The 16,987-nt window shown below is 37.9% G+C and overlaps 1 long non-coding RNA gene across 1 annotated transcript; it reads right to left on the reverse strand.

Moving 5' to 3' along the window:
* Positions 1-9,558: 9,558 nt before the first annotated feature.
* Positions 9,559-14,180, reverse strand: LOC143664511 (uncharacterized). Its single transcript, XR_013166452.1, has 3 exons — positions 13,381-14,180; positions 13,132-13,268; positions 9,559-10,410 (listed from the first exon to the last, which is right to left on the reverse strand). It is a non-coding gene; the product is annotated as an uncharacterized LOC143664511 (long non-coding RNA).
* Positions 14,181-16,987: the final 2,807 nt, after the last annotated feature.

Below are 16,987 nucleotides of genomic sequence, written 5' to 3' on the forward strand. Positions count from 1 at the left end.
AATTAACCAGGGCACACTTAAAAATAGTTTCCCATGAAATGTCTTTAAGATCAGATTAAGTGAAGGGCTGGAAAGGAAAAGGAAAGATTTTAGAACTTGAGTAATATATTGAGCAATGTGTCTGACATAGTAGACATTCAAGAAGTTATTTTAATTTACAAAGAGCTATGTTGGATGAAATTATCCACTTAGAAAGGTTGCAGTGTCTCTAAAGCCATCAAGAAAATATGTTGAAGTTTTATATTACTATATATGTGATACAATAGTTCTTAATTATCTATTGATTTTTAGATTAAATAAAATATTCTGATATTTAGTTGAAAGATCTATTAGAAAAAAATCTAAAGAAATTTCTTTCTCTCGTCACATAGACTTTTGGACGTTGTGAGTTAGATGGAGATGGATTTCTAGAAGAAAGTGATATAGAAGCTAAAACTTAAAATACGAGTAGGCGTGGGGCCAGAGAAAGAGAATGAAAAAATAGTGTTCTAGACAAGTTAATTTTTCTGTTTAGTTAAGAAATAGAGAGATGGAAATGAGAAAGAAGAAAGAAATCAAAAGAAAAGTTGGAGGGAAGTCCTGGAGTGTGGAAAAAGGGAGAAGGAAATATGAGAAAGAAGGGGAAGTTGAGAATGAAAGAAGATGGCAGAAGAGAAACAGAATTGGAGGTTGGGAGGCCAGGAAAGAGTCTCAAGAAGAAACGAAGAGATGCTGCAAAGTGAAAAATTTTGGACAAGGATAGTTATACTAAGAACGTAAAAAACTAGAACACTCAGAAGTAGAAACAAGAGTCTCAAAGAAAGAAAGGAAAGGGGTGGAGGCAAACCGTGGGAGCAGATTGTAGGGGAACCTCCCTAGCCTCCTCTATTTTAATCTCCCCATCCCACACAACTTCCTCACATCCTCTTCCTTCTCTTCACTTCCCTCAGTTTCGGATCTGACAAGAAAAGGGAGCAAGTTGATGAGACACTTGAAAGTAGGACAGAAAGGCTTCTGGGAGAAAGGTAGAGGTAGCATTGTGTCTCACAACCTTCCCTTGGTTGGCAAACGAGTATTGATTCAAATGCCAATTCTGACAATGGCACTGCCAGAGAGAGGTCTCCTAGGGTTGGCAGAAACGGGTGCAGGGATCAAGCAGGGAGCCTTTTGTTCCCTTGGCAGAGGTATGGTGTTGGCAGAGGTATGGTTCCTTGAGCTGAACACAGAAATAAAACTGACAACAATGTCCTCTAGGACCCTAATTTTCTGGGGTTTTTAAAAGTTCTTTTCTAGTTTGATAATGATTTTCCATATCTGGTATCCTCCTTCTGAATATAGATAGGTTTAAAATGCTATTTTTCAGGGATTTTGTCACCTGAGACTCTCCTATCTCTTGTCATTCATCTCACTCATTTAACTCATATTGAGCATCCATTAGAAGTCAGACACATGGTAAGGAATGGAGTTAAAATAAAGAATAGGTTGGGATTCTTGCCTTCAAGTATCCTATAGTCCATTGGGATAAGCTGGCAAGTAATAGAGCAATTACAGTTCTGCCTCAGCAGCAGAAACCATGGTGTGCTATGGGAAGACATGGGAAATGGGAAATTTTACCCAATCTTTTGGGAAATGAAGGTTAGAGGGGGATTCATGTTAGGAAGAAAGTAGTGCAAAAGCTGAAACTTATAAGTAGGAGTAGGGCTGGGGAAAGAAGAGAATGAACATGGGGTTCTAGGCAAGGGTGACTTATTGGGGAACAGAAAGTAATTAAGCATGGCTGAAAAGAAGAAAGAGGGTGCAGTTCAATGTGCAGAATGGAGCAGTAGTGTGTTGGTAAATCTGTTTTAGGAAAAAACCTTCACTTCTAGTTTTGCTAATTTCTATGGTATAAATACTCCCACAATGGCCAATTCAAGCTACCACAGTTTATCAAACAGTAAAATTCCTGCATATTTAATATGCAGCTCTCAAAAACTAGTATCAGCCAGTTCCACTAAACCAGAAATTAGCTAGAGCCAGAATTAAAGTACTTCAAGTTCTGAGCTTTATCCCAGCGGCATTGAAGTATTTTGAACTTGAAAGTGGTATGGTCAGGTTTTTCCATTATTAAGATCATGCCACAGCTCTGTAGGGGAATGGACTGAGAGAAGGCAAGGACAAGGCAGGAGGTAGCCTTTTAACTGGACTTCCTGAGCTCAAACCTTAATTCAGCAACTCGTAGCTGTTTGAATTTTGGACATATTTAACCTCTCTGGTACCTTGTGTATCTCTGTCAAAAACAAAATTAATAATATAACCTGGGCTTTGGGGAGCACAAGAGATTATGTATAAACACTTTATTAAATGTAAACTCATTAATTCATTCTTCCTCTATTCTTTCCAGACCCATTCCTTTTCTCTTTCTCTATCTCCCATATCCATAATTCTCTTATTTCTTCAGCCCTGTGCACTGGAGAGAGCATTGAACTAGAAGCGAGAATGCTTGGATGTCCACATGGCTCTACAATAACCTAACCTCTCTGGTTCTTTGAAATATTTGACATTCCCCAGCTTTTATGATTTATGATCCTAGAAGATAAAATACACCTACGGATCTCAGTTAAAGTAATGCTGATGTTGCCAATGATGACGAGAGAGCAGCTGGCATTTGTCGAGCATTCACTGTGTCCCAAATACTGTGGTAAGAATTTTACAATGACCATTTTATCAATTTTCACGGCAGACCATGGGTTGGGACTCCTCATAGTCTTATTTTCTCAGTGGCTCAATGGAATCACAGAAAGAATACAGAAGTCGTTCCAGGTCTTGTACATCTAGGAACTGGATAGGTAACTCAAGTGTGTCTGATTCCAAAGCCTATGTTCTAGCCACTCTCAGTGTTTCCCATTCTTCAATCAATCTCTTACCATCTTCATGACTTTTCTCATACCATCCCTGCTGCTAATTTGAATAATACCTTTCTCTAAATTGATTGATTTAAAGGAAACATATCAACAGCATAGTCTCATTATATGCTTATATCATATGCCATAAAAAAAGAGACCAACATCAATATACAAATAGAATGAAACAAAACAAAACTGCCTATTCTTGACTTCCTAAAAAGGGAGATTATTAAGTTCTAGAAGTGCTAATGACATGAGCACGATCCTGAGACTTTCTCATTGAAGTAAGTAAAAGGATTAATATATAATTGATATGGGGATTATTTTTTCATTATGTGCTTCAACGTTAAGTAAAATCAATTTAAATCTTTGTGTAGACTGCCAGGGTTGGGGTTCCCAGGCTTTGAGAAATACTGCCCTGCCCTGCTACAGGGCCATGGGCTAAGGTTATTGCTTAGGAAAACATGCTTGAGCAGTTATAGCAGGACGGGGACTATCGTGGGGATGCAGGAGCAATAAACCAGGCAATCAGGAGGCATAAGCATTCATCAGATGCCGTGTAGTAACACAGGAGTATTCTACTCGGTGTCCCCCTGCCCCTCACTGGCTGCTTTTATCACCTGTAAAATCAGAGACAGTGAAAATACGTATTTGTAAGGTCTCTTCTACCTCTCTCATTTTAAATAATTTTGGGAAAATTTATTGAACTTGCTACTTTCTGTGACCGTCAGAAAGAAAGAAGAATAGACATTTGTTTACAATGTTAGCTTGCTCTGAAAGGATTTAGGGATGTTGAGAAATGATATCAAGAAAATGTTTTCAAGTTACTGAAACAGAGAAGTGATATTACATTACCTTGTATTAATGAATGTTTCTTTGCTCAGAGATCAAAGTCTTTGGTGCATTTGGTAGAGCTGCAGGCTCTAGGAAGGCTCCTTTCCTGGGTGGATCTCAGGATCACCCTTGTGAAGGGTGTCATTTCACCGGAGACTAAGAGAAGCTGATGCCCAGGGATAAAAAGTGACCTCTCTGAAGTCAGAGCAAATTGGAATGAGAGTGAAAAAAAAACCACCAGGATTCTTAAGTGCCAGCAGATCTTCCCACCTATGGTGCTGTTTCAGGATTTTAACATAAAATTTAGGCCAAAACTTTCTAGTTGATTTTTTTTTTTTTGGCCTAACTATACAATGGAAGTTTCTAGATAGCATAAGCTATCTTTGTTCATGTGTGCTTACTTATAATATCTTGGATCTTTTCCCATAATGGGTATCTTAAACCTCAGGAGGCAGAACAATTTAGCAATGTGTTAATAAGCAGTGCTAGGCAAAACCCATAGTGAAATGCGTAATTCTTGGCTCCATCCAAGAGATACCGATTGAGTAGGCCTGGGTGGGGTCTACGAGTCAGGATTTTAACAAGCAAATCCCAGGCAATTTTGATGTAGATAGACCTTACATACATACATTTTGAAAACCACTAGGTGAGCGACTGGAAGCACAGGTTTTGGAGACAAAAGAGTTTGAGCTCAGGTCTTTCATCTGTCATTGTCTGCATACCTGGGCAAATTGCAAACCCTCCTCTGAGTTTCAATTTCCTCATTTGAAAAATGGCAGTGATAATGATAATAATAATAATACTTATGTCAGGGTCTTTCTGCTATTTAAGTAAGATTTTATTTTTGAAGCGTCTAAGCCCTTAATACAAGAGATCATATTTGTTACTACTAATTATTGACCATCTAAATTTTGTGTTCCACCCTTAAATTCTCAAAGTATTCCTTACAGAGAGTTTTCTGTCATATCTTCAGTGAATATAGCATGCATTAAATTGTCAGCCACACAGGTCAAGTTAGAGTGGCCCTTCAGAGACTAGCTGTGCTATTTGTGTCTACGTAATTCTATCTTTCAACTGGAGGATAAAGTCTATAATACTTAGGGTGTTGAAGTGACTTCCACATAACAGGATCAACAATAAAGATTCTCCATGCTACTGCTGCTAAGGAGAAGGTATGCATACATTTATTTATTGTATTTAATCATGATTTCTCATCTATATATATATATATATATTTGTGTGTATATGTGTGTATGTGAATAATATATAGCCATTCCTTAGCCTTGACCCGCTGTGTTGAGTCCTCCTCTCATTCCACTATGTTGAGTGTAGGAAGTGATGTGTTGCATTGCTATAATTTACATATCTGTCCTTTCCTCACATATACAGTGATTTGTTTATGTTGGTATATCTATTTCATAGACTATCCAGCATACAGAAACTGCTCAGTAAATATTTGTTAAATTGGCTAATGAATTTTATGAATGAATAAGTTAAAAAGTACTGTTTTTTAAATTCTTGCATGCACTACAAATGATCATTTGCTGACATTCAAGTTAGTAACTTATGAAAAATGTATTTATTGCATTGTCACTCTAAAATATCAGGTCTAGTCTTCAATTTTACAAAGCCATTCATAGAGAAAATTCTATCATGTAATCTTTGGACTTGCACTGAAGCATTCTTTCCTGTGGTCCTGCTCCCACACCGAAGAAGCGTGCTGGCTCTCAGTGAGTGTGAGCATGGTAGTTTCCCTGCTCTGCACATCTCCCACCCTCTTGCAAACCCAAGGCCAATTTCATTGTCTATTCACCTGTTCGATACAGCCCTGGGTCTTTAGGGAAGCTGACCTCACCTCCTGCTCTAGGCTGGGCCTAACTGGTATCAGGCAAATTCTGTTCTCTTTGCCAGTGATTAGTTCAGGAACAACATAAATTTAGTTCCAGCTAATGCAAAGTGAAGGAAAGTCTGCATGGGTCTTTGGGAAAAGATCCCCCTCCTCTACAAGGATTCTTCAAGAGGAGATGGGAAAGTCTTGATAATGGATGGTAGGGACGGTTGCACAACATCGTGAATGTAATTAACAGCACTGAATTATAAATTTGAATGTGTTTATAAGGGAAAATTTTAGGTTGTATATATGTTACTAGAATAAAAAAAATAAGTCATAAGGCTGTACAACACAAACAGTGAAGCCTAATGTAAACTATGGACTATAGTTAATAGTACAATTATAATATTATTCTTTCATCAATTGAAATATAGTTATCACACTAATGTAAGGTGTTAATAATAGGGGTTATAAGGGAACTCTGTCCTTCTTGCATGATTTTTCTGTAAACCCACAACTTCTCTGATAAGAAGAGTTATATTAAAAAAACACAAACGAACTATTATAGATGTTAACAACAATAACATAGACAAGATGGACTTTTTCTCCTCTGGGTTTGATGCAACCCGTTTTCCACCAGCCTGAGCATGACACAGTCCATGCTATTCAGTCACCCAGTCTTGAAGCCTGCTCCACTTCTGGGCTTCCTGTCGTGTGAGATAATAAATCCCCTGGCTGACTAAGATCTTGTATTCGAGACAGGCTCCTAATAGAGGCCACTTTGCAGAACATGTTAAAATAATGGTTTTTCATATAGGGGATTAAGTTTCTGTGGTGGGAAGAGGTCCCTAAAGCTTTACAAGCTGCTAAAGAATCCATAGGCACATTAGGGTTGTTGGCAGACTGCATAAATGAGGAAATCACTTATGATTTATGGAAACCTACAAAATTATCTGGTAATATTAAAATAGGGTGCTCTGAGAATACCAAACTAGTAATGAAACAGCTCTTATTCAGTCCTGGGAAGTCAGGTTTATGTTTCAGAAAACGTATTTCATAAGTAGTACCAGACTTCTCCAGTTTCTATATGGGGGACTTCAAGAAAGATACTTAAGGTCACTTAACTTTAGATGCCTCTTTGTAAAATGAGAACAATACATCAGTGCCTTACCTACCTAGTGGTGTTATTGCGAGGATGAGATGCGATAAAACAAATAAAAGGGCTTTGTAAGTACAAAAAAAAAATTCCATGTGAAAGAGGCAATTTTTGTTAAGATAAATATTCCTAAAGCTTATAACTCATTCATTTACTATACTCCCCATCCCTACCCATCTCTAGGGTTGGTTCTTTGTCACATAGTTCCAGGTGGTAATTTGAGGAAGTTTTCCCCTTACAGTTTGCCAGTTTTTCCACTTTCTTTCAATACTAACAGTGGATATTGTACTTCAGTATGAAAATGCCACTTATTTGAATCCTGTCCTCCTAGCTTATGCTAGATACTGTCTACTCCCTGAAGCTTATAGCTGATTGTGACGTTGTCCAAAAGCATTCGAAGAGACTTTCATAATATCATGAATTCTTGCCTCATCTATAAGTTAGAGACTCGGTAAAATGACCACACCCTCAGTTCAAAAAGTTTTAATTCACAGGATTTTTATATCGAGGATTTTACTTCAATCCTATAAAGGAAAGATGCACACATATTTTTCTACAGAAGATGCTGGCTTATCTGGGAAAATATAAACAAAACCAAAGCAAAACTCATTTGTTCTTTCTAAAAAAAGAAGTCAATTGAAACTCAAATCACAAAACAAAATACCAAGCCTTAACACTCATAAGCCTGAGAGATAAAATGGCATGAATATCAGGTGTGTGAACTTTGGCAGATGCATGCAGGAAGAAAGAGGAGATGACTGTTCATAGGAAGTAGAATTAGGGCAGGAATGGTGCACCCCATAGGAGCAAAGTTAATAAGAAGGAGCAGTTGGATCAAGCTGGGCACTGAGAGCTAAAGCAGAAAAAACAAATGAACAAACACACACACACACACACACACACACACACGCGCGCGCACACACACAAATGCACATTGTCTGTAATTTTTGTAATTATAAACTTCGTTAATAATAATAATAGTTGCCTTTGCAGACTATAAAACTTATTATTGACAAATACATCACCCTTTTTCTTCTCCTTATAAGTCTGTGGCTTAGATGGGGATTATTAGGATTAAAACTGTTTTCATATTGGTGAAGAAACTGAAGCTCAGAAAGATTAACTGATTTCTCTAAGGTTGCAGAGCTGGTGAGGTTTGAGTTGGGATTTCAACCAATATTTCTGAACTCAGTGTCCCAGGCTCATTCTACTCTCTTATTCAGGATCACAGCATCTCAATGTTTTTAGAGATCTTCAAGATGATCTGGTCTATTCCATCTTTAACTTAAGGATGAGTCCCTACTTTCGATTATTTAGTTATGTATTAATGGTTTTATACTCCAAAGAAAATGGAAAAACTATTATTTTAGCTAGTGGCATATATCATATTTTCACTATCCCCTCTCATGTGTTTTTCATGGTGCTAAAGACCAAATTATTATCTTGCTTTCATTTCTTCTATTTCATAAATATTCAGGTTTAATAATATGCTAATACATCAAAATACAAAAACTATAACAAGAAAAACTTCAACTGTAAAACACCTGAGAGGCAGGAAGAGCATGTTAGATGCCTTAGCTATATAGCCTTGGCAATGACTCACCATGTGACTTTGGGCAAGTCGCTTAAACTTTCTGTGCCTCAGTTGTGTAATTTGAATTATCTGTAAAATGAGAGAGTTAGAAGAGATAACCTTTGATGCCCATTTCTGCTCAAAGATTCTATGCTAAGGTCCTGAATGGAGGTGACTGGATATCCAAGTAACGGCACACAGTGAGTGGCTTCTGGAATATTCTTGTCCTCTATAATTTCTGTAAAAATTTCTGGTGTTGGGTGGCAACCCCCATGTTTACTAAGCCATCTTTAATGGTGTTGACTGTTTCTGCCTTTCTGGGGCCATGTCAGATGTTGACATGGCTCAGCCAAAACTAGTTTAGGAAACGTAGGCTACCCATAGAGGAAAATATTTCATCATGGTAAACTTTCAATCCCATTAATAGAATCTTTCCTTTCCTGATTCCTGTTTAGAACCACCCAGGGATCTTGCTCACTTCACTGTTACTCCATTCCTTGCTTCTCAGCTTCCATTAATTATATAATACCACTCAAATCTATTGTGTGCTCTGGATCATTGAATGTGACTGCCTCATACACGGAATGCATTATTGTTCCAGCATTTGGCCTAATATGGTGCAAAGATGTGGTGAATAAGGGTGAAGAGGCTGATATCTTTATTATCACCCCAAGTAGTCACGGTGAATTTATATCCACATTGTGATGGATTGGACAATGTATGTTCTTTCAACATTTCTTATCTAAATTAAAGGCCTTTGAGAGGAATTTAATGGACAGTGCTTTGGTGCTTGAGTCAGGAAACCTGAGACTGGTTATGGTTTTGTCATTCACTAGCTATATTAATCTCAGACTAGTCAGAGTAATTATCTGTGCCTTAGCCCCCTCCGTGTACAGAGTAAGATTTATACTGTATCTGCTGTTCTTTCAATTTCACAGAGCTTTTTTGAGGACCAAATATGTGATATATAATATCTTGGAATGCCAGGCATAGCCTGATTAAATTCAGTGGGATGTAATGACTGGGAGGAGCTGGAAGCTGGAACTCTGTCCACCCACTGGGATGGGACAGTAGTGGGCAGGGAGATACTCAGCTGCAGTTGGTGGAGTTAGGAATTTTAGGCTTGCAGACACAATTCATTATTTATAGGAAGAATATGGAGAGACAGGTGATAGTTAAGGTAAGCTGTCTAGCTGACTAGGTAAGAGCCTGGATTTTAAAGTTTAACAGACCTAAGTTCAAATATTCCATTTATTAACTCTGTAAACTTGAGTAAAGCCTGGGTTCGATTATCTGTAAATTGAAAGTAATATTTTTCCTATCGGACTGTGGTGAGATAATATACAGGAAGCACTTAGCAAGCTCCTGAACTGTTGTATTGCAGCTGCCATTAAACATTAGGGAAGTTTAGCATTAAATTTTGGGGCAGGCCTGATTCCTCATGGAGAAAATGGAGCTTAATGGCGGGGAGTTGAAAATATATTCGTTGGACATCCAGTCAATTGTACAGTATCAGAGAATGTCTGTGAAAAGCTGGGTTCTACCTAACATTCTAGGGCTGGGATCCAGGCTGTGGGAAATGGGAGTAGAAGGAAGGAAGCAAGGCGAGGCTCAGACTTATAGGGGTTGGGGCATTACTCAGGTAAATAAGAGAATGGATAAAAAGGAAGTCAGATTAGTAGCCACCCCCAAGGAGTGAAGCAGAATTTTAATAGTGTCTTATGTGGAATCCTGGAGCACTAGGCCAGGATGGGTCTCAGTTGGGAACCCAGAAGCCTCAATAGCTTGTAAAAAACAACAACAAAGAACCAGATGGTGCCTGATGAAAATTCTTTGAGGACCCTTTAAATTAAACTACAAAGTGCTAAACTTATGTAAGACATTGCTAGTGTTTGAGGAAGGAGTGCAAACTCAGTTCCTTCCCAGGACAAAGAGGAGCTTTGGCAATGTCTGCGGTAGACCTGTGATATCATCCAGACACCTGCAGGAAATATATATCAGGAAAAGGCAGAAGGCAATGATGAGAGTAAATTCCTGAGGCACTAAATGTTGGATTATCATCTTCTTTAAGGTAGTTTCAGTGTCTCAGACTGGTGAGGGAAGTTTGGCCTTCATCTTTCCTCTGCTTCCTTGAAGAAACGTGGTTTAGACACTGCAAAAAAAATAGGAGATGAAATAAATCACAATATAGGCACTGACAAACACTTTCCCCATTATTCATACATCATAGAGATAACATTCAATTTTAGCAAGTACAACTCCTTTACTTGACAGACGAGGAGATTGTGGTGCAATGATAAGGAATTCCAGTCTTATTTGTTCTTAGATGTGTGACCTCTTGCAAGCAACACAAACTCCCTGGTCCATATTCTTCTGGTAGGAGAAAGGAGAAGATAATTGCACCAATATATTTCAGGGTTGTTTTTTGAGATACATACATGTGATACGTGTATCATATATGATATGAAGGGCAAAGAGCAAAGTATGATTTGTAAATAAATGGTTAATCAGTTGGTAAGATTCTGAGATGATCATACATCTGGAATGGGGGATCCATTTCTTTCCTAGTTCTTGGAATCTGTTGACTTGTATCAGCTATTTGCCTTCTTAAGTTCCATTAAAAGTCTAAATCCTTCCGTTTTCTCCCCATTCTCTTAGAACCATGCACCTCAAATTTCACATTAATGAGAATTACCCTGGAGAACTTGTTAAAATTTCATCACTAGATTCTTCCCCAAGAGATTCTGATTCAGTAAGTCTGGGTTTGGGGCAAGGATTCTAATACTGATGGACCATGGATCTCAATTGGAGAAACAGCTGACATTGGACTGTCCTGTTGAATTGATTTGTCAATAGTCTGCACATGTTGTAATACAAGAGCACAAGGTTGGGAGTACCTGCAGGCCTGGAATCCAGTCCAAGTCAAGTACCTAGTATAGCGTAGGAGTTCAATAAATATTTACTTTAATGAATTGATGAAATAACTTGTCCTATGACCTTGGATATGTACCACTTCCCCTCTCTGGGCTTCAGTTTCCTCATCAGTAAAATGAAAGCATTAGACTAGATCACCTCTAATATCTGTTCCAGCTTTGAAAGTCTTTCACCCTTCCAACTCTGATGTCCTATGGAAACTATAACTCCTGGAAAGTTTTTTGAACATCTTGAGATGCTTCACTTATTTTTTCCAGCAAATGAAGGGGCTTTCAGCAATAAAATTTAATTTACAAGTTGGCATCTTGTTGATCTGAGTTAATACAGTTTGGTAAGGTGACTAATTTCATTTCATAGAATGGATTAAGCAAAAGGGAAACTATCACGGGTTAATTTCTTAAGATAGGATACCTACTTTTTAGGAATAGAGACGTAACTCCTCTACTTTCTCATGTTGAATGAACATGTTCTGTCTCAAATTAATCTGCAACAACAGACTAAAGCAACCTAACCTATTTTTTTTTTTTTTTTTTTTTTTTTAAGGAAAGACAGAGAGAGAAGGAAGGAAGGATAGAAGGAAGGAAGGAAGGAAGAAAGGGAAACATTTTTAAACATTTTCTTGTTTTTATTGTATTCTGTTTCTCCGTTTTTGTTACATGGGCTGGGGCCGGGAATCGAACCGAGGTCCTCCGGCATAGCAGGCAAGCACTTTGCCCGCTGAGCCACCGCGGCCCGCCCCCTATTTTTAATAATACCAAACAGCAGAAGAAATAAGAAGGTGCCTGGCTAGTCTGAACAAGCTGCTGTCTGATTTCAGATTCTTATATGTTTTACTAGACTACTCCAATAGCCATAAAATGGTTTTCCCTGCTTTCTATTCCAATCCATTCTTCATTCTACCTTAAAGGTTCTTTTCCTAAAACTTTCTTTGTTTTGTTTTGTTTGCAAATAGTACAAATCTTTGTGGCTCTCTTGTTACAATAAACATTGTCTTATTAAGATACTGGGATGATATTCAGAATATCTCCCTCTCTCTACATTCTTATTCCACCCTCTTCTGCTAATATTCCTTTCTTCAGCAACACTGGAATCCTGGGACTTTGGATTGTCCGTTTTATTTTTGTTCAAGTTGTTCCTTCATCATGGAATGACTAAACTTTTACTCTGTATCTACTTCTCAAAACTTAACAGCTTAGTTCAAAGTCACTTCCTCCATGTGGGCTTCCATGATTACCCCACCTGAATTACAATCTCCCCTCTGAGCTTCCTCAGTATTTTTAAAATAGTAAGATTCCATCTGGTACAAAAGGAAGAGGAAGGTAATTTCAGGCAAAAGGAATTGGAGGAACTAAAATATAAACTAAAAAATAAGTATATGGTATAAATTTAAACATTTGCTACATATGAATAATAGTAATAATAATATATACACAAACCAAGTTCATATAGATTAAATATAATAATGTACTGAAGACTCATATACCCACCATCCAGATGAAGTAGACTATCACCAAATATATTGAAGCTCCTAGATCTCATGGTCTTCTCTCCTCCCCAAAAGTAGTCACTATTCTGAATTTCGTGTTTGTAATTCCTTTGCTTACCTTTATAAGTTTGCTCACTATATGTAGTCATCTAATAATTTGTTTAGATTTTTGAACTGTATATAAATGTTATTACACAGCATTTTTTATTCTTGTTGCTTGTATGTTTCCTTAATGTTATTGGTAAGATTACTGATAAGAGTAGTTATGCATATATCACAGTTTTAATGCTCTATACTGTTCCACTGTATGAATAAACCACAATTCACTTATCTAAAGCCCTGGCTGATGGATATTTATTTCTTTTATCTCTTTCTCTTGCTGATAAAACATTTCAATATTCATGCATTTGGTATCTTTTGGTGAAAAGAGGCAACAGTGTCTCTGCGACGTACCTCTAGGAGTTGCATTGATTGTTCATACGGTATGTATTTCTTCAGATTTGCTGGATACTATCAAATTGTTGTCCAAAGTATTTTGGGAATGGTACTGTTTAAACCTTCGCATTTAGGAAAACTTTGGATCAATAAAGCTGGAAAAGAAGGTGAAATCAGACTGTGAGGCAAACTGATGGACTAAGGAATTCAGACTTTGTTCCATAGGATAAAGGAAGTCATCAGTCATGAGATCCTAAAATTACTCACCTTCTCCAACTCTTAGTTTCTTCCTCAGAAAAATGGGAACAGCAATATCTTCCTCACAAGATTGTTATGAAGACCTCTGAGATCCTGGCATGTAACAATTGTTCAGTACATTTTTTCACCATTATATCAGAAAAAAATTGTGAACTGGGTTTGACATATACAGATTCATATTTTAGAAAGGTAATGGATGTTTGCAGGAAAACAGGAGCTGTTATAGTCACCTAGCTGATGAGAAATCCTCAATACTCTTTTAAGTGTCAATTCAGTGTTTTTCGACCTTGGCACTACTGAAATTTTGAGCTGCATAATTCTTTGTTGTGGGGAGCTGTACTATACATCATGAGCTGTTTACAACCTAGACTGTCTCTACCCACTTAATGGCAACAACATGTCTTCCCCAGTTCTAGCAATCAAATGTATCTGCAGATATTGCCAAATGTCCCCCGGGTGGCAAAACTGTACCCTGTTGAAACCTCTGATCCAATTCCAAGGTCAATTGCTCCACGAAGCCTTCCTTATTTCCTTTAGAAATGAAATGGGTGAATTTCCTTTGAATTTTCTGAATTGTTCTTTTCACACATGCTTTTTTATGCTATTCCCCACATACTTCTGTAATTCGTTGTCTACTTTTCTACAAAACCAAACGTTCTTGAAATACGAGGATTAGTCATTTTTTATATCTTAAGCACTCAGAACATAGTAGGAACTAGCGTAGGTTTAAAAAATGTGAAGGGGCGGTGCATCGCGAACTCAGTAGCAGAGTTCTCCCCTGCCATGCCAGAGACCTGGGTTTGATTTCCGGTGCCTGCCCATGCAAAAAAAAAAAAAAAAAGTGAATTATCCATAAATGATCCAATAAATACTGTTGAGCATATCTCTTGTTCTAGATACTGTTTCAAGTGCTGAAACTGCAAGGGAGAGAAAAACGGCATGCTCCTTGACCTTGATTAGAGTTTATAGCAAAAGTGGGAACCTTCCGCCGGAAATTTGAATTAGCCAGACGATCCGGATAGGCTGTAATCTCTGGAGTGTCCAATCAGCGGAGAAACAGGGCGGGTCTGCGAGCCAAACACGGGCGGAACCGCTGTGGGGTCTAGTGTTTGGCGCGCTAGCCGCCATTTTGTGTCGGCTTTGGCACCCGCGCTGGCGGGATGGGGGGTAAGTCCTTTTCTCCTCTACAACCGGGAGCGCGTTAGTTCTCCTTCAGGTACGGCATCGGAAAAGGTACAATAAACGCGTGAACAATAAATAAGCAAAGTAATTACAGGTTTGACAAATTCCATGAAGAAAAGCCAAGTGATGCTTTAGTAGAAAATAATAAGGCCTTTACTTAGGTAACTTCTTTCAGGAAAAATAGTGACATTTAATCTAAGAGGTTGAGATAAGAAGTAGTAAGCTACGGGAAGAATCAGGTGGTAAAAGCTTTACAGGCAAAGGAACTAACAGGAGCACAGTCTCTGACAGGGAAGAATCTGATGTCTTGAAAACAGATCACACAAATAGAGCCCAGAAGCCATGGGTGAGAGTGGCCCATGCTGAAGCAGAAGAGCGAGACAAAGATGAGATTATGCAGGTCATCGTAAGCCACAGAAAACAATGTGTGTTTCATTATAAATTCAACAAGAATCTGTTGGAGGGTTGCTAAAATGGAAGACACACGATGTGATCTTGTTTCTCTCTTTGGCTTTAAGAAGACTACTTAATGTCTCTGAGCCTCAGACCTCACAGGGCTGCTGTGAAGATTAAATCAATTAATATGTGTAAAGCAGTTGAATAGTGTCTGGCATAATGGATATATTCTGTGTGTTTTCTATTGTTGTTTTAGGAAAGGCCATCTGGCTGTTGTATAGAGAATGAATTGGAAGGGAGGTAAGGTTTAATAGTGAAAGTAGGTCAGCTATTTAGGTTTTCAAAATTGTGGTGAGTGACATTGGCAACCTGTTTAATGGTGATAACAGAGATGGAGAGAAGTGTCATTGGTTGGTGATGCTTAGAAGGTAGATCTTCAAGAATAGTTGATGAAGTGCAACTGGGGTTTGAGGGAAATGGGAGAAATCAAAGACAACTCCAATATGTTTGACGTGATCTTTTGGGAAATACGATCTTATTGTAATAGGACAGACTGGGAAGGAATAGATTTGGGTGGGAAAAGTCAGTTCTATTATGAGTGAATAAACGCATGTAAGCAAGCATGGACACATTAGTAATGGATATAAGAAGATAGGCATAGATTTGGGATTTTAAGTATAGAATTGAGATGTGATGAATTGGATGTGGCTAGATAAAGAGATGTTAAAGATGAATGTCATAAACTTCAGTATTTTTAACTGGGAGAGGACTGGGAACATAGCGGACAAGAAAGAATGGTGTGAGGAAGGAATCATGAATTCATTTTTGTGTGTCTTTGTGTGTATGTGAGTAATAATAAATGGCTGAACCTTAGATATTTGAATCAAGAAAGAGGTAGAGATGGGAGGAAAGGTTTGGGGTTAATCACATATAACTGAAGCTGAATAGGTCAGAAATTAAAGTGTGAGACATAGTTGCTTTAAGGAATAGACAAAGAGGGAAAGAAATAAGTGAGATTGAGAAAGAATGTTCATGTGGAAGAAGCATAATTGAAGAAAGTAATGCCATTGAAATGAAAGGAATAGAGAGTTCAGAGGAAAGTATAGTAATCATGATTAAACTTGATGAGAAACATAAAATCATGAAAAAAGAATTTATTTTAAAAGCTGTTGTATAGTGATTTTCATTCACGGTGTGGGAGAGAAGCTGAATTGGATTTGGTGAGTGGGTACATGAAGAAGTGAGAGGCAAGGAGTTAAAAGCCTTAAGTAGACACTGCCTTTTAGAGAAGCTTGGCACGATGAGAGGCAGGGAAGAACTGAGGTAGCAAGTTATGAGAGAAAGATGAAGCACGTTTGTGGGCTAAAGGGAAAACATCCTGTGTGCTGAGAATACTACACTGATAAAGCAATGCCACTGAAGACGTGGGAGTGGAGTACGTGGTCAGGTGGAGCTAGCCTTAGAGCTGTGCAGTCATCCTTCATCTGAGGCAAAATGGGGAAAAGCAAAGGCTGACTAAAGATGTAGATATATTTTGAAGCATAGAGGAAGCACTGAGTAAAATTAACGTCCCTCTTCTGTGAAATTAAGGAGTTTAATTTCCATTTAACAAATACTCATTTGGTGTCTGATTTTTGATAGGCTTTATGTGCAATAGTTTATCCACAGCGCTACAATCTAAGATGAAAGATATCAGATATGTGATTTCACAAATAAGTATTTAAATTACAATTGCAATAAGTTCTTCCAGGGGGAAGAAAGGATTATCTAGCCTAGGAAATGTAAAAAGTTCTTGGAGGAATGACAATGTTTGGATAAGGTGTCAGACATGAGCATAGTGCTGAAAGTTTGGAGGAACTACTATGGAATTAGGAAAGGGAATGAATGAATGAAACAAAGCAGAACTTGTCAAGTTTCTATTGGGGGTGGGGAGGGCAATCAAGCTAGATTATGTAATCTTCCAGCAGTGTTTGGTAATCTGTGGATAGAGGAGAATGAAATGAAAATTTAGTGTTATAAAATAATAATAGGTTCCATT

Source organism: Tamandua tetradactyla, chromosome 20, assembly GCF_023851605.1.
Source record: "Tamandua tetradactyla isolate mTamTet1 chromosome 20, mTamTet1.pri, whole genome shotgun sequence".
Taxonomy (NCBI): Eukaryota; Metazoa; Chordata; class Mammalia; order Pilosa; family Myrmecophagidae; genus Tamandua; species Tamandua tetradactyla.